This window comes from Saccopteryx bilineata, chromosome 2, assembly GCF_036850765.1.
Source record: "Saccopteryx bilineata isolate mSacBil1 chromosome 2, mSacBil1_pri_phased_curated, whole genome shotgun sequence".
Lineage (NCBI taxonomy): Eukaryota > Metazoa > Chordata > Mammalia > Chiroptera > Emballonuridae > Saccopteryx > Saccopteryx bilineata.
The window spans coordinates 120,647,153-120,668,613 of NC_089491.1; the positions used below are offsets into that span (position 1 = coordinate 120,647,153).

A 21,461-nucleotide genomic window follows, 5' to 3' on the forward strand; every position below is an offset into this window, starting at 1 on the left:
GTTAATTGATTTCAGTTACTTAAAATATTTTTTTAGTTGCTATTCATTCATTTAAACATTCATTCATTCATTAAATATTTCTTGAGTCCTCTACCAAATGTCAGGTTCTATTCAAAGACTTGGGGGTATGTGGTGAACAAGATAAACATTCTGTGTCTGTCGTTAGGTAGCACAATGGGGGATATAAAAAGTAAGAAAATACATTAAATTAACAAGGAAACTAGATGGTGATCACTGTTATGATGCAACTTTTAAAAGTGTAAAGCGACAGAGAATGGGGATCAAATTATTTAGTCTGTGAAGATGTGATGTTTAATTTGAGGCCTGAAAAATAAGAAGGAACAACCATGCAAAGATCAGGTGGAGGGCACAGCTAGTGCAAAAGACCTACACTGGTAACCAGTCAGGCCTGTTGAAAGAAACAGAAAGAAGGCAAGGATGGCTGGAGCTCATAGGGGGAACAGAAGAAAGTGAGGGGACTTGTATTAATTAGTTAGGGCTGCTGGAACAAAGAATAATAGCTTGGGTGGTTTAAACAAGAAATTTATTTTCTCATGGTTTTGGAGGCCAGAAGTCCAAGATCAAAGTGTTAGCAGGGTTGATTTCTTCTCAGGCGTCTCTCATTGCCTTATAGCAGGGGTCCCCAAACTTTTTACACAGGGGGCCAGTTCACTGTCCCTCAGACCGTTGGAGGGCCGGACTATAAAAAAAACTATGAACAAATCCCTATGCACACTGCACATATCTTATTTTAAAGTAAAAAAACAAAACGGGAACAAATACAATATTTAAAATAAAGAACAAGTAAATTTAAATCAACAATCTGACCAGTATTTCAATGGGAACTATGGGTTTGCTTTTGGCTAATGAGATGGTCAATGTGCTCCTCTCACTGACCACCAACGAAAGAGGTGCCCCTTCCAGAAGTGCAGCGGGGGCCGGATAAATGGCCTCAGGGGGCCGCATGCGGCCCGCGGGCCGTAGTTTGGGGACTCCTGCCTTATAGGCTGGTCACCTTCTCCACTATCTTCACATAGTTTTTCCTGTGTGCATGTCTGTGTTCTAATCTCTTCCTTTTATGATGACACCAGTCATATTGGATTAAAGCTCACTCATATCATCTTATTTTACTTTAATTACTTCTTTAAATTCCCTGTTTACAAATAGTCACAGTCAGTACTGGGAAATAAGGCTTCAACCCATGGTGGGATTCAAATAATTTAATAATCAGTTCTTTGCCCTAATGACCATTTTAAGTATTAAAAACAATATATTGAAAGGTAGTTTATTATTGCATGCATTTAATACTTAAATAAGAACAATAAAAGAGGTACACAAAACTAGATTCTTATAAGAAAGTTTTAAAATATTAATAAAAATATTTATTATATTGACAAATATTTATTATATTGACAATATTTATTATACCTGACAAAAAAGCAATAAAACTCTTATTTAAGATATTTCCATATTGCTTCTTGATTGGCATCCTCACTTGCAATTTTTTTCACCTGTGGACGGAATGAACATTAATTACGATGGGTGCTTTGAATACACTATTGTGCAGATAAACGTTAAAATAGAATAAGTAATGTAAATATGTGATTTTCACATTGGGCGGCTGCCAAGGCACCCACCTTAGAGAGAACCCTGATTACAAGTGCCATTTTAACAACCAGTTCGCCGAACTCAACAAAAAATTAGGTATTGGTTCTGCCAAACTGGTGTGAACCAGCTGAATCACATCACTGGCTTCAACATAATAAATTTGGGGGCGGGGGGCAGTGTAATTCAGCCCATAACAGGCGTAGTATAAGGTCTGAGCAGGAGTCAGATAAGCAGGGGATCTACAGATCTGATTAATATTTGGGAGTCAGAGTTTATCTGGAGATTTCAACAGGAAGTAAAGCACCTTGGCCCTAGGCCCGGAGGTGATCTTCCCTATCAACCAACACACAGCTTGGATTAAACTTTCTTCATCCTGCTCTCTGTCCCTGGTTTTTTGTTTTTTTTTTTTGTTTTTTTTTTTAGCAGACTTTGTACAAAAAGCAACCAACACACTCAGGTTAGCATTCTTCAATGCTCCAAGCAAATTCTGAAAGGCATAAAAGGTCAACCATAAACATACATTTTACAAGACTCTGTAATCTGTTTATGTCACAAAAATTCTGAAGAGAGGAGCCGCATCAACTGCAAATAGCCATCGCTGGCTTCCTGTGGGTGCACTGGGCATTACGATGGTCTGTGTGCCACAGAATGATTTCTGGGGGGTGGTGATTTTCTGTACTCATCAGTGGATTTTGTTTTTTTGTCTGGGTCAAGATCTCTAACCATAAACAAAAAAAGTTTTGGCTTGAGAAATATCTCCTTTACTTTGTTAATAAGCAAAGCTAAAACTGGAAAAAATAATTTTGTTTTGTAGACACAGGCTTGCTGTTCAGTTTGTGCAAAACATAACTCTTGCAAAATGCCAAGGGGACAGGGTTCCATGGGGCTAGTGTTTAAAATGGCTTTGGAAGAATAGAAACAACAGCTCTGTTTATTGTGCAAATATAGGGAATGTCAAAACCAAACCGTCAACATTATTTTAAACAACCAAATGCCACTTACCAGTGAGCTACATGCTACAACCAAACATTTTCAAGTTTAAAGGAAGAAAAATCTCTTTTTTTCACCATTCATTTCACAGGAGCATCCGAATTAACATCTGAGTCATAAATAACCCATGAAGCAGATGACTTGTCATCTCCTGGCTTGATGTGGTTTTACCAGATAAAATTCTAAGTGATTCTCTTTCCTCTTTTGCATTTTTTAAAAGCTGTTTCCCTTCTCTGGTTTGGTCTTCTGGTTAATGTGCTGAGGCAGGCCTTTGGCAGCCATATGGAGTATCGTCTAAATTTAGGGTTCCCATTAGCTCTTGTGTTTAAATATGTTAGCAACCACTTCTTAACTTCAACAGAAATACTCTAGAAGAGTGAATTGTCATTTACATCAGTACTGCATACTAATGTCCTTATGCTAATACGTCTTATTTTTTACAGAGGTTTTTTTTTTTTTAATTTATTTTTAAATTATAGTTGGCACAATATTATATTAGTTTCTTCATGGAGATTAAAAAAAAATCATGCTATTCCTTTTAATTTGGTCATATATTGATAGATGGGAGGTTGTTAACTTGATAACGTTACCAGCTTTCAGAATGGTCAGCCTCAGGTCTGGTTTTTTTTCTCTATGTCCCTTCCAGGCTGGTTTGGACACAGGTTAGTACCTTATTTTTAGTTGGTGGAAGTTCAGCAACCCTTGAGGTTGGAGGAATGAGAAATGGAACCAGTTTATCTTCAGGGAAAAAAAAAGAATTTATTTTACCAGAGTAATTTTTTTTGCTCGAGTAAGAAATTACTGCATCATCACAAATGCGCAGCTGCGAGTGTGCCAACATGTTGCAGGGAATTTAACACTTAACTTGGCTAAAATTAATTGCGTGTTAATGAAAGTTTGGGGGTAGGAGAGGTAAGTACTCTATTTTTTTATCCCAACTTCCTCAAAGTATGTAGTAGAAGGCTCTGGTGATTATAAAAATAACAATGGCCACTTGCTAGTGATAGACAGAATATAAAGCGCTTCCACAACATTTCTGCCTTGATTCGAAGAATCCTAGTGTCCTCTAGCAATCCCTGGGCTACCAACAGGTCGGCACTGCCATCTGGATCCTGGCAGCGAGGCCTTGGGCCAGGTCTTGGGTTTCTAAAAAACAGCATTTGGACAACCTTCTGGAATCAGATTCTTCAAGAAAAAAGGAAAATTTGGGGTTACAGTTATTCAAAGGGTCTTTCTGCCCTTGGGAAGGACATGAGTAACCTACAAATGGCTCCTATGTGCAGGCGAAGTTAGATAACCAGATTCATGCTTGTTCTCAATTGTAATAGTTATCTGGACTCAGAAAGAGTATCTACCATATAGTTTGTCACATAAAGGAAAAGATCAAGGTTTAGTGGTATGGCCAGCATCACTGGGCTGTATCATTTCCTGTCACCAAAGTGAGCTCCCAAATGCTTCTGGATCAGCACAGATCAAACACGGATGTTTGGTGTTTGTCATTTTAAATGTCAATTGAGACAAGCTTCTTGCTCCCCTGTCACCTGAGGCCAGGCTGGAGAGGATGATGAAGGAGATCCCAAGACGCTCCAATAACTCTTGGTTCAGCTCCTGCTATTTTTGAGACATCTTTGCTCCCTCCTCCTAACTAGACTGTTGCCACTGCCGACTTCTCTTCTGAGCCTCTGACTGCTTTCTCTCTTGTCCTCCTGGGTCTCTCTTCCTGAAATTGTCACTTAAATGCTGCCATCACCCTCGGTTTGCCCTGTGACTCTTACCTATCCTTATTTCACTTCACTTCTCCCTGCATAGTCTCACTCATTCCCATAGCTTCAGTTGTCCTCTCTATTGCCTATAGTTCTTTTTTTTTTTTTTTTGTACTTTTCTGAAGCTGGAAACGGGGAGACAGTCAGACAGACACCCGCACACTCCCGACTGGGATCCACCCGGCACGCCCACCAGGGGGCGATGCTCTGCCCATCGGGGGGCGTCGCTCTGCCGCCACCAGAGCCATTCTAGCGCCTGAGGCAGAGGCCACGGAGCCATCCCCAGCGCCCGGGCCATCTTTGCTCCAATGGAGCCTTGGCTGTGGGAGGGGAAGAGAGAGACAGAGAGGAAGGAGAGGGGGATGGGTGGAGAAGCAGATGAGCACTTCTCCTGTGTGCCCTGGCTGGGAATCGAACCCGGGACTTCTGCATGCCAGGCCCATGCTCTACCACTGAGCCAACCGGCCAGGGCACCTATAGTTCTAAAATGAAATCCGCATCTGTAGTCCAAACCTCCTCATTTTCTGGTTCATAGATGTCTCAAATGCAACATGCTTAGTCTGAATTTATGGTGCCCCCAGCTCTGTGACTCTGCTTTCTCCTGAGATCCTTGTCTTTCTAATAGTTACTGTGATCAACTGCTTATGATAGTCCAGGCTGAGTACCAAACATTTGACATGCTTTCCCTCATTTTACCTTTTCGAGAGTCCGACACAGAAGGTCCAGTTATTATCCCCACTCCACACATCTGAGGCAGAGTGATTTGATGCTGTGCCCCAGGATTAACAGTTAGTCATTGGTAGAACTAGGCTTTGAATTCAGGCTGTGTAAATGGGAGCCCACATTTCTAACCTCTCTAAGCTGTGCTGCTTGCTGTTGTATTGTATGTTGACCCAAGTCACAAATTGAAACATCCCTTTTAATGTCTCCTTGCTTGCCTATCGTATCTAACCCAGTGCCCATCCATGGTATTTAGCTCCTGAATAACTTTTTATTTCTTTCCGTCTTTACCGTCACTACCCTAGTCCAATCTATTGCTTTCTGCTTGGATACATGCAATGGACTCCTAACAGCTTTCTGTATTTCTTCTCTCTTTCCTTCTTCCCACCAGATCTACGTCCCACATTATAAACAAAGAAGATGATCAAAAGGTAAAAACTTCTGGGTATAATATGAGTAAGTCATGAAGATATAATGTATGGTGACTATAGTTAACAATACTATATTGTATACTTAAAAGTTGCTAAGAGAGTAGGTCTTAAAAATTCTTGTCATGAGAAAAAAATTATAACCGTGTATTATTTATCGATGGGATGTTAACTAAATTTATTATGTAATTTTGCAACATATGCATAAATCAAATCAGTATGTTATACACCTAAAACTAATGTTATGTGTAAATTATGTTTATAAAGCTAACATGATATTATATGTCAATTATGTCTCAATAAAAGTATACCAATGATCAAAAAAAATTTTAAGAATAACCATCATCAGAAAAGGTAGTAAGTAAAAAAAAAAAAAGAAAAGGTAGTATTTGTTAAAGTGAAAAGTACCAGAGGCGAGGCCGTCTTGATACTTTAATATTGTTTTGTTATACATGTTCCAATCTATTATATCTTGTATTTTTGCTTTTGCTTTTGTAAAAATAGGCAGAGTATACAGTCAAGATCAAGGAAAGGAAATAAGGTGAGCACAAATAGGTTGAACATGGAGAAATCAACAATGATCAGTGCTGAAAAAAAGAGAAACATTTATGTTGAAAATCTACTTGATTTTGGTAATGTTTTTGAATATTTGTATTTTATTCATGCATATATAAAAATGAAATTAATAAAATTTTAACTTATTCATTATCTCTTATTAATCCCAATTAATGTACATACATTTGAAAGATAGCTGCAGATACATATGGTGAAAACAGGGTCTTCACTGGCCTCAGACAATGCCTGTGAGCTATGTATGGATGGAAGACCTCTTGGATTTTGTATGCCCTGGAGGCTGAGCCTTGCAGGCTGGGAACCTTGCATTCTGCCTTTCCTTTGTTTTTAAGGTGCTAGTGACCTTGGGATGCTGTCCCACTAGAGTGGCAAATGGAAACCAATTGGCTTAAACTCAACCTTTATTGATAAAACTTCCCTTTTAACTTTCAGGATATGCATCAAAATCCCTTCATTAAATTTGAACAATGTTGAAATAAGTACACATTTGGTCTAGATTTTAATATTTGTCTGGACAAAATATTTTCTTTTCAATCATATGGAACTTAACAATGACATATTCCTATTAAAGAATAGACCTAGAAGGTGGAAATCTCATTTTACAAAGAGGAAACTGTGGGGAAGTGAACAGCTTGACTTAGGTCACACTTCAAGTTAGAGGCTGGCCTAAGACTAGCACTTGTTTCTTAAAATAAATTCTTTTGCTTTTTCCTTTATCTTATGTTGATTAAGGAATTTTAAAAAATCTTTTTAAGTAAATATGGTTCTAGAAACCCCTCCAATACTCATCCTCTCCCCCTGGGGTCTTGAAAGCCCTCTGCCATCTCTGTACAATAAGAAATTGAAACTTACTCATTGTAGACAACAGCTTTTCTGCTGTACAGATGAGCTCTTTGATGAACAAAGACCAGCACACTTGATCTATAGAGTTTCTGTGGTTGTTTAAAGGAATTTATCGAAACCCACTCAGCAAAGCAGCGTTTCTATGAGTAACTAGGCCTGAGGAAAGGGCTGTGCTCAAACCTCAGTATAAGACGGCACTTCGTGGAAGGCACTCCGTGGAAGGCACTCCGTGGAAGGCACTCCGTGGAAGGCCCTGCTGCCCAAGTGCTGCCCCTGCAGACACTTCCCAGCTCCCAGAGGGCTGGCCCAGCACCAGGCTGCTTATCTTGGTGTTGATTTTTCTGTAGTCCCAAAACACAGGTTAGTTCTAAATGACAATCCAGTCGGCTTTCTGGGGCGGGGTGTGGTTGTGGGGGGTCCCTGAGGAATTTCTGAGAGAGAATGCAACTTGTTTTGTGAACTGAAAACCAGAGCAGCTCATGTTTGGCTAAGATAAAAAAAAATAAGAAAAAGAAAAATTCAAGGAGAAACAAAATGAAACACAAGCACCCTTTCTTTCATTGGGGGCAGTGCGGGGTAGAGAGGACAGTGGCAGGGGTGGGAGCGCAGTGGAGGCAGCTGAGTTTATTTTTAACACCAAGTTAAAGGCATACTCTGTGTTATTTCTTTTTAAAAATAGTCTTTTAACCTCTTGAAGCAGTTTTGACTCTATTCTGCCTGTGGGGTAATATACCCCTTCTGTGGCTGGCGACTCTCACTGGACCTCTTCCCATCACAGGCTTACAGGCCAGCAGCGAGAAGCATGGAAAAACCCCAGAACGCTTCTTCACAGAGCTCGCGGTCAGCGTATGCACATAGCGCCTGTGTGCAGACAGCTTTATAAACTCCCGCTGCTTACCCGGACCTCGAGCCTCACCGCATTTGTCAAAACTTGGTTAGAGAAAATGTCTTCTTTTTCAAATAGTTTGGATTAGTAAAAGATGACGATAGTCTTTTTAAAGTCCACTGCAGTAATTTATTTATTGAGTTTATGAATGACACAGCACACACATCTGTACACACACCCATAACATTATAAAGTATATGTATGAGTAGATACGAGAACAGCTGATCTCTAACACTTACTGAGGGCTTGCTAACTGTCAGACACTGTTTCACATGTTTCATGTTTTGAACAATGCTCTCAATAGTAGCAACCTGTTTTACAGATAAAAAAACTTAAGCTTAGGGTTAGTAAGTAACTTGTGAAAATTACGTAGTATTTAGTTTTTGGGGAGGGAATTCAAATTAAGGTGGGCAGTCCAAGTTCGCTGCTAGCCCATAGAGCAAGTCCATGATTAGAACAGGAGTCCCTATCTTAACACACATTTGCTTCCATTTGTTGGAAAATTGTTGGATATACCGATTTTGTTAGAACAAGACATTCCATTGCCACTTGCAAGACAGTTGTCATAATAAAAATGCAAATCTACAAGGTGGGTGATGTGAAGGGTATCCCTTTGGTGTGATGCCCTTGTATTTGAACAAGTTGACCCCCTGCACTGAGGGTGGATCCATGGCCTTGCCTCAGGCGCTGAAATAGCTTGGTTGCCAAGCAACAGAGCAGCAGTTCCAGATGGGCAGAACATCCCCTTGTAGGGGGCTCACTGGGTGGATCTGGGTGGGGGTGCATGTGAGAGTCTACCTCTGCCTCCCTGCCTCCTCACCTCTCAACTTAAAAAAAAAAAAAGTTCAAACATCGCATTGGTTGTGACGGCTCTTAAATCTCTGAATCTACAAGTTTTCTCTTTGTCTCTTTTTGTCCACTGTCTGGATTTTGCTGGCATGCTGACATGGCAACTTCACACTGTAGTTTAATACATTTCTCCACAGCAGAATCCTTTCTGGGAGGAGTCCAGGCATCTGTATATTCTCATAGGGTGCTCTGGGGGATTTGAACCACAGCCAGGCTTGGAAAGATCTGTAAAAACTCAGTGCTGGTTCCTGGATTTCTTAATGTCTTATTTGAAGAAACAAAACTCTGAAGAACTTACTTGAGTTCCATGGTGGATGCTTAGGCCCACCACCATTTGTGGATGAAAAACACTGGCTTGCTTGTTGAGGGCAGTTTAGGGTAGACTCCCTGGGGTAACTTAGGGGCTCCAGGAGAACAGTTTCTCAGCCAGGCCTGAGAAGGGGAAATAAACCTGAATTAGTGGCACAAGGAAAAAGAAAAGCTCCCAGCTTAGGGGCATTTGGTTTCAGTTGGGACCAGGCGGGAATCAGTAACCAGTAACCAAATTGCCAATTAACAGGCAAAGCCTCAACTTTGCAGGCTTGAATAATCTGGGGCCTGACTTAAGTGGGGTGTAAATAACTGGTAAGACCAAATGTTCTAGGTACTTGACTATGAGGTCTTCAATGGATTGTGAAATGAAAACATTTGATTCATTCTGAGTACTTTATTTTTTATAAAGATTTTGGCTTTGGGACCTGGCAAGTTGGCTCAGTGGATAGAGCATTGGCCTGGTGTATGGATGTTCCGGTTCATTGGTGGGATTCAGCCGGTTCGCACTGGTTCGGCAGAACTGATAACTAATTTTCTGAGTTCGGCAAACTTATTGTTAAAATAGCCCTTGTAATCAGGGTTCTCTTTAAGGTGGGCACCTGGGCAGCTGCCCAATATGGAAATCACAAATTTACATTCCTTATTCTATTTTAACGTTCATCTGTGCAACAGCGTATTCTAAGCATCCATAGTAATCTTCATTCTGTCCATAGGTGAAAAAAATTGCAAGTGAGGATGTCAATCAATAAGCAATATGGGAATATCTTAAATAACAGTCTTCTTATTATTTTTTGTTAGGTATTATTTACTATTTTTTATTAATATTTTAAAACTTTCTTATAATCTAGTTTTATATACCTCTTTTATTGTTCTTATTTAAGTATTAAATGCATGAAATAATAAACAACCTTTCAGTATATTATTCTTTAATACTAAAAATGGTCATTTGGGCAGAGAATCAGTTGTTAAATTATACTGTTCACAAAAATTAGGGGATATTTCAAAATGAATATGAAGCGATAAAATATCCCCTAATTTTTGTGAGCAGTATATTTTAATCCCACCACTGCCCGGGTTTGATTCTGTCAGGGCACACAAGAGAAATGAACATCTGCTTTTCTCCCCATCCCTCTCCCTCTCTCTCTTCCCGGGGTTTGCCAGTTGGATCTTGCTCAAGGCTCATACAGGAATCTGTCTCACTATCTCCCTTCTTCTCACTTAAAAAAATAAATCTGGCTTTGCTTAAGAAATCAAGTGAAGGTTGATAAGTTTACTGGCCTCTGTTTTACAGTTTGCACCACAAGAATTGAATGCACCAATGTTAATGTGATTGTTAGTAAAAGGCAGCCCTACCCTTCCTGTGGAAGAAATAGAGCTGATGTGTCTCTCCTAGACTGCTCTGCTTCTTGGTCATCAGTCTGGGCTCTTTCTCCTGTACTTCTTGAAAACTTGTGATCATTAAAAAAATAATAACAGAAAATTACATATTTTTTTGGTATGGTTAGGGTTTTGAGGTTTTCTCTTCCCTAATTCCACACTGGACTTGAGCACTTGCCCAGCCCTGTGGGACCCCCTTGCCCTGCACCAGCTGCCTGGAGGGTGCTTGCATGGTGCTTGCTGTCAGATAGCCTGGGGTCAAGGTCTGCCCTGCAACCTTGCTCACTAGCTGGGTGAACTTGGGTAGGTCACTTGATACTCTGGGCACTGATATCTTTACCTGTAAAATAAAGATTTTATCATTTGCTCTGCCTATCACATGAAGATGTTGTAAGGATCAAATCAAAAGAGTTAATGTAGCTAAAAGTCCTTCATTAAACTAGAAAGCATTACACAAGTGTCCTAGAGGCGGATTTAATGGTGGGCGCACCGGGCATGCACCCTGGGCCCCAACTTCTGAAGGGCCCCATACGACCTCAACATTTTATACTTTTCCATAATGACACCAAGTTTAATTTCATACGTGCAATTTTAACATTAATAGTACATAATATTTTTTATTTATTTAACATGTATTTTTATTTTCCCTGTCTCTCTCTTTCTTTTTTAAGGGGCTCAATATTTTCTTCTGTGCCCGGGGCCTCAACCAACCTTAATTTGCCTTTGAGTGTCCTTGTTGCTTGGTGCCGCACCTGAATTCATTCACTCCTGGATGAGAGTGTGGAAGATATTATACAGATTTTAGACTCAAAGAAGGCCCCATTGCCTTCCAGCTATAACATTACGGGCAAGTTGTGTTCTGAGTTTTGGCTTCCTCATAAAAAAATAAAGATAACTTTACTTGGCATTTATATATTTACATCTTTATTTATTCACACCGACACCTTGATCCAGTGTTATTGTGAGGACTAAAGCTGAGATGACATTTGTAAAACACCTAACATAGATGTAATACCCATTAGGCTCTCAGTAAGTGATTGTTCTTCTTCCTTCCCTGCTCTTGACAATTGGACTATGGTATGATCCAACTGACATGCCTTCTTTTATAAAGGGAGATGGCTTCCTCCAGATTGCTGAAGACATACTGCTAGCTCCTCCATCTGTGCTTATGAGGATGCTTGCCTACAGCCCAGACATGCTTTAAATTCTCTTTGTAAATTAGTGGACTAGGGAATTACATAATGGTGTCCTGCTCTCATATTACTTGGGAATAAAGATTTCTCAACAGCATGTGCGAAAAAGACCCAAATGTCTGGCTGACTGTAAAAGTAATATGAGTCAATAGTGTATGGAGTCAACAGAAAATCACTGTATTTTAGGAAGCACTAATGAAAGGGTCCAGTCCTACTAGAGTCATTCTACTGTGTAGGTAAGGTTATACCTGGAGTGAAGGACTCAGTTTCGATGCTGGTGCACTGGGACTATACACTAGAAAGGGAGCGTTGGCAAAGAACTTGGGATCCAGGGTGTTTGAGTAACTGTTAGAAATACTGGAGATACTTAAATTGCAGAAGATATGCTTCAGGAGAGATATATTATTGTATTCTGTGTTTTGGGGTGGATGGAGCAATTAGAGAAAAGAGAACACCACCCCTTTGCATTTACATAAGATTATATGTCTCTAAGATATATGTACAAGAATGTATTTGCAGCTCTGTGATTCCACAGGGAAGGATTAGGGACTGTAGACAGAGTTACAGGGAAGTACTTCTAGTGGTATTTTTATTTTTATTCCTTCTTCAAGCTCTGGGCTATTGTAAGTACTGGTTATTATAAGCCATTTAAGACTGTGCTTCCTTACAGTAGTCTCAGCATGGTATTTCATATAAAAGATATCCAAAATGATATTGAAATTAGAGAGCAACATAACCACAGATACACTCAGGAATTAAAATAGGCAAGAAGGGACAGTCATGTACAACCTTATATAAATTTGAAATATATAAAATGCTCAATTTTCCAGAAAACTATAATCAATTAAAAATGACTGAAGAAGAAATAAATGACCTAAATTCTATGATCATGAGACCATAAATCTACCTAAATTATAATTGAGATATGGTTTCTTACAGATGATCCTTACCAAATTTCCAAGGAACATATAGTCCCAGTCATCTATGGACCATTCCAGAGAATATAAGTAGGGCATGAAAAAAAAAATACTCCCAAACTTATTTTATTAGACTGGCACAAACTTAAATCCAAAATAAGATAAGGATAGTAGGGAAAATTGTAAACCAGCATCACTTTTAAATATAAAGATATAATTCTAATAAAATTTAGTAAAATTAGTAACTTAAAAACAAGAAACAATAATATACTATGACCAAGTTGAGCTTATCCTAGGAAAGCGTGGATAGTTTAATGTTAGAAAGATCTGTTAAAATTATTTACCACATTAACAACTTGCAAGATAAAAATAACATAATTATCTTTATAGAGGCATAAAAAGAATTTGTTAAAATGTAATACTCTTTCATATTAAAAAATAAATTAGGAAGCAATATTTTTATTTGGCATACATTTATTTCATAAAACTTGAGCTTATTCTGAATATTGGACACTACCTTAAAAGATAGGTTGTTCGTATCAGGGAACAATTTGGGGATGGGATGGGAATCTTTCCTCATAGTCTCCTTGGTATGAAAATGAACATACTTTTTCTCTATTACCTGAGCCTGATATTTTATTAATTAATTAATTTGTTCATTTATTTATATAGCTTTATTGAAGTATAGTTATATAAATACATACCAAAAGCCAAATATTCAATGTGTGCAATTTGATGAATTTAGACATATGCATTCACTTGTGATAACATCACTAAAATCAAGGTAATAAATATATCCAGCACCTCCAAAAATTTTTTTATTCTTTTTACTCTTTCTTTTTTTGTGTGTATGTGATAAGAATATAAGAGATTGTCCCTCTTAGCAAGTTTTTAAGTGTTAACTAAAGGCCCTATGTTTACAGCAGATCTTTAGAACTTGTTCATTTAGTATAACTGTAACTTTATACCCACTGAATTTTCCCTTCACCTATATCCCCTGTCAACCACCATTCTATTTTCTGCTTATATAAGTCAAACTTATTTGACTGTGTAAGATACCTCATATAAGTGGAATCATAGGGGTAATAGTCCTGCTGTGACTGGCTTATTCACCCAGCATATCTTCCAGGTCCATCCATGTAATGGTAGGATTTCCTTCTTTCTAAAGGCTGAATAATATTCCATTGCATGTATATACTACATTTTATTTATTCATTGATCTGTCAATGGACATTCAGGTTGTTCTACATGTTGCCTATTGTGAATAATGCTGTGGTGAACATGGAAGTATGGATGTCTCTTCAAGATCCTGATTTCAGTTCTTTTGGATATATACTAAGGAGTGAGATTGCTGGATCATATAATAGTTTTATTTAAAATTTTTTGAGCAGCCTCCATAATGTTTTCCATCATGGTAACCCCATTTTACATTTCCATCAATGGTTCACAAAGTTTCCAATTTTTCTACATCCTGGCCAAAACTTGATACTTTTGGGTTTTTTTGTTACTAGCCATCCAAACAAGTCTCAGATGAAATCTCATTGTGGTTTTTACTTGCATTTCCATGACAATTAGTGATGTTAGGCACCTTTTTATGTAACTGTTGGCAATTTGTATGTCTTTTTTTTTTTTTTGAGAAATGTCTACTGTAGTCTTTGCTCATTTATTTATTTTTATTTTATTTTATTTTATTTTATTTTTTTACAGAGGCAGAGATAGACAGGGACAGACAGACAGGAACGGAGAGAGATGAGAAGCATCAATCATTAGTTTTTCATTGCGCGTTGCGACTTCTTAGTTGTTCATTGATTGCTTTCTCATATGTGCCTTGACCGCGGGCCTTCAGCAGACCGAGTAACCCCTTGCTGGAGCCAGCAACCTTGGGTCCAAGCTGGTGAGCTTTTTCGCTCAAGCCAGATGAGCCCGCGCTCAAGCTGGCGACCTCGGGGTCTCGAACCTGGGTCCTTCCGCATCCCAGTCCGATGCTCTATCCACTGCACCACCACCTGGTCAGGCAGTCTTTGCTCATTTAAAAGTCAGGTTATTTGATTTCTTTGCTATTGAGTTGTGAGGGGAAATGTATTAACTGAATAAAATATATATATTAGAAATTTGTAGCAATTATTATATCTACTGGTGAAACTTTAGAATTATTCCCTTTAATTTCAGGAATAAGACAAGATGCCCGTTATTATTATTTCCACTGATCGTTGTTTGAAGGTCCCTCTTGGTATATTACCATAGGAAAAGAAAAGCATATGAATTAGAGAAGAAAAGAAGAAACCAAACTATCACTACTTACATAAATATGAGTGCCTTCATAGGATCTAAGAGAAAATACAAATGAATTATTGAGACTAATATAAAAGATCAGAAAGAGTAAAGAGGGACAAATATACAATATGGGAAAATGATCTGACTTTGGGCGATGAACACACAATGCAATCAACAGTTCAAATGCCATAGAGATGTTTACATGACACCAATGTGTTCTTATTGACCAATGTCACTCCATTAAATTTAATTTCTAAATAGAAAAAGGAAAAAGAAAGTTACTAAATATGAGATTAGTATAAAAATAAATTTTATTCCCATACAACATGAATAAATCATTTTAAAAGAATCAATGTTATAAAAATATCATTTATCTCCAAATTAATTAACAAATTCAAAGCAATCCCAACCAGAATCCCAATTGATTTTGTTTTTTGATTCTTGAGGAGATGATTCAAAAAGTCATATGAAAGAACAAAGGAGAGAGGAGTTTGAAGAAGACCAAGAAGGGAAAGCTTACGCTAGAGTATCTTGTGTGTTTATCAGGGGTCAATCAAGAAAGCAGAACTCCAATGAGTGTTAGGGCCTAAGGCAGTGGTTCTCCAAGTGTGCTCCCGGGTGCACTGGTGCGCCCTAGAAGATTTCCAGGTGTGCCCTATGATATTCCAGAAAAATTTGTGCCTGTTGGGGACCAAAAAACCAACAGGGTTTTTGGAGTTTAGATTTTTGGGGGACAGAAGTGTGAGGAATTGGCTGTAAGCTGACAGTCTGCTCAACCCCCCCACCTCACTTGCCTGATTAAGTTGTTGCAAAAGGCTGTTAAGCTGTGGTGCTGGATTGTTTATACCAACCTCCAATATTCCCCCAAAAGACTGGAGACAAGTTTCTTCTATCCTTTGTTTGGTGTCAAGTTAAGATGATATGTATGGTGGGGGTTTTCTACACTCAACACAATTAAGAGTAAAAAGAGAGGAATTCTTCAATGTATTGATGAGGAAATGAGAGTTTGCCTTTCAAATATATGCCCAAACATTGAAGAAATCACTAGGACACACCAGGCTCATGTTTCTCATAAGCACAAAAATGAAAAAACTTAACACATTTGTGCTGGGACCTGCTGAATTTACTATATCTTACGAAGAATGTATCTATATATCGTATATATAAAAAGATAACTTTTTTGCAATTTTTAACCCCTCTTTTTTTTATGAATTCTCAAAAGCATAACTCAAAAAGATGTAACATAAAAATATTTTTTAGTGTCAGAATAAATTTAATTTTGTCATATTTATTTTGTTTAATTATCATAAAAGCACACTTGGACTTTATTTTTTTCTTTAATATTTGACTTAATTATTATAACATATTTCTCAGAAATTTGTATATAGTGTGCCTAAATTTATTTTTAAGATTTTAAATGCACCCCAACTTCAAAATGTTTGAGAACCACTGGCCTAAGGAATTATTCCAGGAAGTAGACCGTATGTAACTGTGAGAGCAGCTAAGAAATGAAGGTCTGAAAGGGAAAGCTGGGGGATCAGAGAAGGATCCTTTCCTAGTTCTTTAGAGGCACTGGCAGGGGAGGACAAGTCAGAGTTTCTAGGGAAATATAAGAAGCTGAGCACATAGTCAGCTACTTGGATTGTACTGCAGAGGGGAGCCCATGGAGAGGTTTATGTGACACCATTGCTTCTGTGTAGCCACTTCCTCCTTGGATCTTAGCCAAGGGTCTGGTAGCTGACTTTGGGCTAAAGGGCCAACAACTGTGAAGAAGAACTGGATGTGAAGCAGAGAAGAACAAGAGTAAGTTGAAGTCCTTTAGTACTTCTGTGTCTGTTTGTCAGTCCATCTAATTATAAAGACCTCCACAGAGTCATGGCCTCCTTCCTTTCAAGGAAACAATCCAACACATCAAGGTCAATATCAATGCTGTTATAATTAAGTCTTTAGTGCAAGAAAAAAAAAAAAGTAATGGAATAGAACAAAGAGGATACAATCAGACCTACACATCTATAGAAATAATGTGACAAAAGGTGGCATTGGAAATTCAGTTAACGATACCACAATATTTTGTTTCCCATATGGAGAAGCAGTCAAAGAAATAAAAAATCTTTTCCTCACAGGAGTCACAAACTAAAATTCCGGGTGGATTAAATCCTAAAATTTTAAGTATGAAGAACAAACTTTAAATAACTTTTAGGAAAGAAAATATTTGAGAGTATTTTTATGACTGCAGTTAGGAAATAAATTTACTAAACAAGGGAAAAAAATACAAGGGGTGATACATTTGACTAGATTCTGATCAAAATGTCAAGGCAAAAGATGTCTCTGGTTAAAGGAAGATATTTGGAACATATAACTACAAAGGATTATTACTCAGGATATTTGAAGAATATCTACAAAACTATATGAAAAGTTCTGGGCTAAGGAAAAAAATAGGAAATTCACAAAAGACAAGACTTGAATGGCTAATTCAAAATTCTGAAACAGGGTACATGAATACATGTACCGTGTATTAATCATATAGTGTTTCAGGTATTTTTCTTGTCAACACACTATACTCACAATAATATCCATGAGGTTGGTGCTACCACCTGGCTCTTCCAGAGAGGGAAAGTAGGGTCCAAGGTCATACTCAAAGGTAGTAAAACCAGGGTTTGGTCACCAAGAATTCTGCTCAAAATCATGGGCTCTTAACCACTATCTATTTTACCAACTTGTTAATAATATAAACATTTGACAATATTTACTGTTGGCAAGGATGGGGCAACATGGAAATGATTGTACACTGCTGTGGAAGTGTAAGTTGATTCAACCACTTCGTTGGAGGACAATTTGACTTTATGAGTAAAGTGGAAGATGCACCTTACTTTACAACCTAGTGATTCCACATCCAGGTTCATAGTCTAAAGTCTTACAAATGTAAATAGACAAAATGCACCAGGCTGTTCATCAAAGCATTGCTTCTAATGTTGCAAAAATGCAGTGTGGACCATTCACACAATAGAAAGGTTCATATGGATTAATCCAGGTAAATCTCCATAACATAATGTTGTTGGAATATAAAACAAGTTGCAAAAGGATGCATACACATTATGATGCCATTCATATCAGTGGTCCTCAACCCCTGGGCCACAAACCGGTACTGGTCTGTGGACCATTTGGTATTGGTCCGCAGAGAAAGAATAAATAACTTACATTATTTCCATTTTATTTATATTTAAGCCTGAACAATGTTTTATTTTTAAAAAATGACCAGATTCCCTCTGTTACATCCATCTAAGACTCACTCTTGATGCTTGTCTAGGTCACGTGATACATTTATTCGTCCCACCTTAAAGGCTAGTCCGTGAAAATATTTTCTGACATTAAACTGGTCCGTGGCCAGAAAAAGGCTGAGGACCACTGATTCATATAATCAAGTTTTTAAAGTATGCAAATCACTATGTGATTGATATTTGTAGTTAAATCATAAAACATGGGAACAGGAACTTAAAATTCAGGAAAATGGTTGCCATTGTGGAGGGGCATGAAAGAGTGGAATGGTGGGGGTTTATGCAGAGCATCAATTGTATGCGTAATGTATTTCTTTCAGAAGTAAGGCAAATATGGTGATCTATTAAGACACAATAAAACTGGGTGTATATTCTATTCTGTTCTGTATTTTTAGATTTCAGCAACCTGACGCATGTGTGTTTCTTACTTCACCTTTTACTCTGCCCCTCTTCCCTGCTACTGCCCTCAGGGCCTCCTACCATTCACTGATCATGGTGCTTCCTACCATTCACTGATTGTGGCGCCTTTACCATTCACTAATCGTGGCGCCTCCTACCATTCACTGATCATGGCGCCTCCTACCATTCACTGATCCTGGTGCCTCCTACCATTCATTGATCAAACTGAGCTTCCCCACTCCACACTCATCATATTGTTCTTCGCCCAGGAACACTCTTCTCTGCCTAAGAAAATGAAACAAAAACCAAGTCTAACAGAAACCCTGTTCATCTTTCGTGGTTTGAAATACTTCATTTAGAAAAACACATGAAAGTATATTCCTGTTCATAGCAGCATTAATCACAATATCCAAAAAGTGGAAGAAACCCGTGTCCATCCACAGGTGAATGGAGAAAGGAAGTGATATATCCATATAATACAGTATTATTTAGCTTTGAAAAGGAAAAAAATTCTGACCAATGCCACAGTATGAATGAACCTTGAAGACATTATGCTTAGTGAAACAAGTCAGTCACAAATAGCCAACTATTGTATGACACCACTTATATGAGGTAATCAAATTCCTAGAGCTAGAACGGTGGTTGCCGGGGACTGGGAGTTAGTGTTCAACGGGGACAGAGTTTCAGTTCTGCAGATGAAAAGAGTCCTTGAGATGGATGGTAGTGACAGTTACACAATAATGTAAATGTACTTAATGCCACTGAACATTAAAAAATAGTACCAATAGTGTAATGTTATGTATATTTTATCACCATAAAATACAAAGAAAAAATTTCTAAGAGGCAACGTGTTTTTAGAAGTTATTATTAGAAGTCTTTCAAAGAGCACATCTCCCACCACCTGGTGTCTCCCATCTCTAGTTCTCACTCTCACAGCCCCCGAGGTGGACTCCTTCCAGGCCTCCGTGTCACCTCGCACTTGGCGGCTGTGTTCTGCTTCCCCAGGGCGATTTCCTCTCTACGGCAAACCCCTCTTCCCCTCCCGGCTTTCCTCTCTGCCACTTTCCCGTCACCCCCGTGACCCCAGCAGATCCTGCTGCATCTCCTCCCCTCCTGACCAGACCCTATTTTCACAGCCCCTGTCATAGATTTGTTTTCCACCTATTTTTTTTTTATCTGTTTTACTCCTTGGCTCAGGCATAGAGTCTGTTTTCAGATCTCATGTTCTGACTTCTTCCTGGGCCTGGCGATTTGAGTTTGTTTTCTCAGCGCCATCCTGAGTGGCCACCAGAATGGACCCAGCTATTAAACTTTGCAGGGAAGGCTGAGCCTTCAGGTCCTGCCAGAGAACTGTGATGTGACTGCCCATCATGGTTTCTCAAATCTGAACTTGCTTGTTATCATAGAATCACATTAACGTTGTTAGGGTGACCTATTTAAATCTTAATATATATATTTTCTATTTGCTTATATATGCATAGGAAAATAGCCAAAAGTGATAAGTGAGGTTACTAGAAGAAGGTTGAGGAAAGAGAGAGAAAATCACTTTGCAATTCACACCTTCTCTCCTGGAATCTTTTACAGTAAGCATATATACTTTTATAATAAAAATAAGTATTTGCTATGAAACGCTGTGTTGTAACTAGTATAAAAACTCTTAGCATTTGGTCCTGAGATTCTCTCTTCCAGACGACAGATACGCTGCTGAGTGTAACTTCTGTTTCCAGGACAAATTGTTATATGGAGATGCAATTTCAACTTCAGTAGGACAGTGGCAAGGGCAGGTTATGGCTATGCATTCTTTTCCTAATTTGAAAAGGACACTTGTGAGGGAGTCATTGAGTGGATGTAGAGATAAATTATGAGGCTGTCATTCTCATCCTGCAGCTGCTTCTGACTCTGAAAGCAGTTAGGGGAGAGCCAAAAGAATGAGCCCTATCCCTTTAATTTGCTCTGGAAGTCAGGTAAGGTAAATATTTGTGGTTGAAGCAGTGTGAATCCATGGAAGTTGATATGTTAGCCTAGAAGTTTTGTATTGCCAGGTTGCCATGAGACCCAAGAAGCTGGAGCTATGTTCTGCCTTTGAGTGCTTCTGAGTTTAAGAGAAGTGGGAAGAGTAACAGAGCAATGATATTAAGTGTTAATACCTATTTTCATTTTATTTTGATATTGACTTCCCCCATTAAAAAATTTCAGTGCTCGGGCCCTGGCCGGTTGGCTCTGTGGTAGAGCATCAGCCTGGTGTGTGGATGTCCTGGGTTCAATTCCCAGTCAGGGCACACAGGAGAAGCGCCCATCTGCTTTTCCATCTTTCCTCCTCTCCTTCCTCTCTATCTCTCTCTTTCCCTCCCTCAGCCAAGGCTTCATTGGAGCAAAGTTGGCCCAGGTGCTGGGGATGGCTCCATGGCCTCCGCCTCAGGCACTAGAATGGCTCCGGTTGCAACAGAGCAATGCCCCAAATGGGCAGAGCATCGCCCCCTAGTGGGCTTTCTGGGTGGGTCCCAGTTGGGCACATGCAGGAGTCTGTCTCTTTGCCTCCCCGCTTCTCACTTCAGAAAAAAAAAATTAGTGCTCCACGTGTGGACATATTTAATTTACAGTATTTATTAATTCATTCTCTGGTTTTCAGTATATTAAATACAAATCAGATCATGAATTGCCTTACTTAAAAACTTTTCATGTCTTTCCATTTCTCTTAGAATAAGCCCCTGACTCCTAGAGCCCACATGTAGAGTGACTGTACAATTTATCATCCAAATTGGGATGGCACTTAATATTTATGGTGGGAAAACAGTTATAACGTGGAATCTCCTTGGAAATAAGCAAAATATATCCATGAGGCTCTGTTCATCTAGCTACTAGCCTCCCCTCTTACTATCCTGGTCCACTCACCTGGACAGCAGCGTGCTGGCCTCCCTTTTGTTTCAAGAAGTCTTTGCAGAGTCTTTGTCTTGCTTATTTAGCTTTGGGTCTCAGATATCAGTTCCTCAGAGAAGGCTTCCCTGACCTTCCAAGTCTAGTGTGGTCTCTCTAGTTACTCTTTATTTCACTTCT

At 38.8% G+C, this 21,461-nt stretch overlaps 2 long non-coding RNA genes across 2 annotated transcripts in view; one reads left to right on the forward strand and one right to left on the reverse strand.

Annotated features, from left to right (window-relative positions):
- Positions 1-7,837, forward strand: part of LOC136322934 (uncharacterized) — a 39,411-nt gene extending 31,574 nt beyond the window's left edge. The window contains exons 2-4 of the long non-coding RNA XR_010728884.1: positions 5,473-5,512; positions 6,014-6,050; positions 7,704-7,837. This is a non-coding gene — a long non-coding RNA (uncharacterized lncRNA). The remainder of the gene's footprint in view (positions 1-5,472; positions 5,513-6,013; positions 6,051-7,703) is intronic.
- On the reverse strand, positions 1,378-21,413 carry LOC136322935 (uncharacterized). Its single transcript, XR_010728885.1, has 3 exons — positions 21,300-21,413; positions 8,959-9,092; positions 1,378-1,511 (listed from the first exon to the last, which is right to left on the reverse strand). It is a non-coding gene; the product is annotated as an uncharacterized lncRNA (long non-coding RNA).
- Positions 21,414-21,461: the final 48 nt, after the last annotated feature.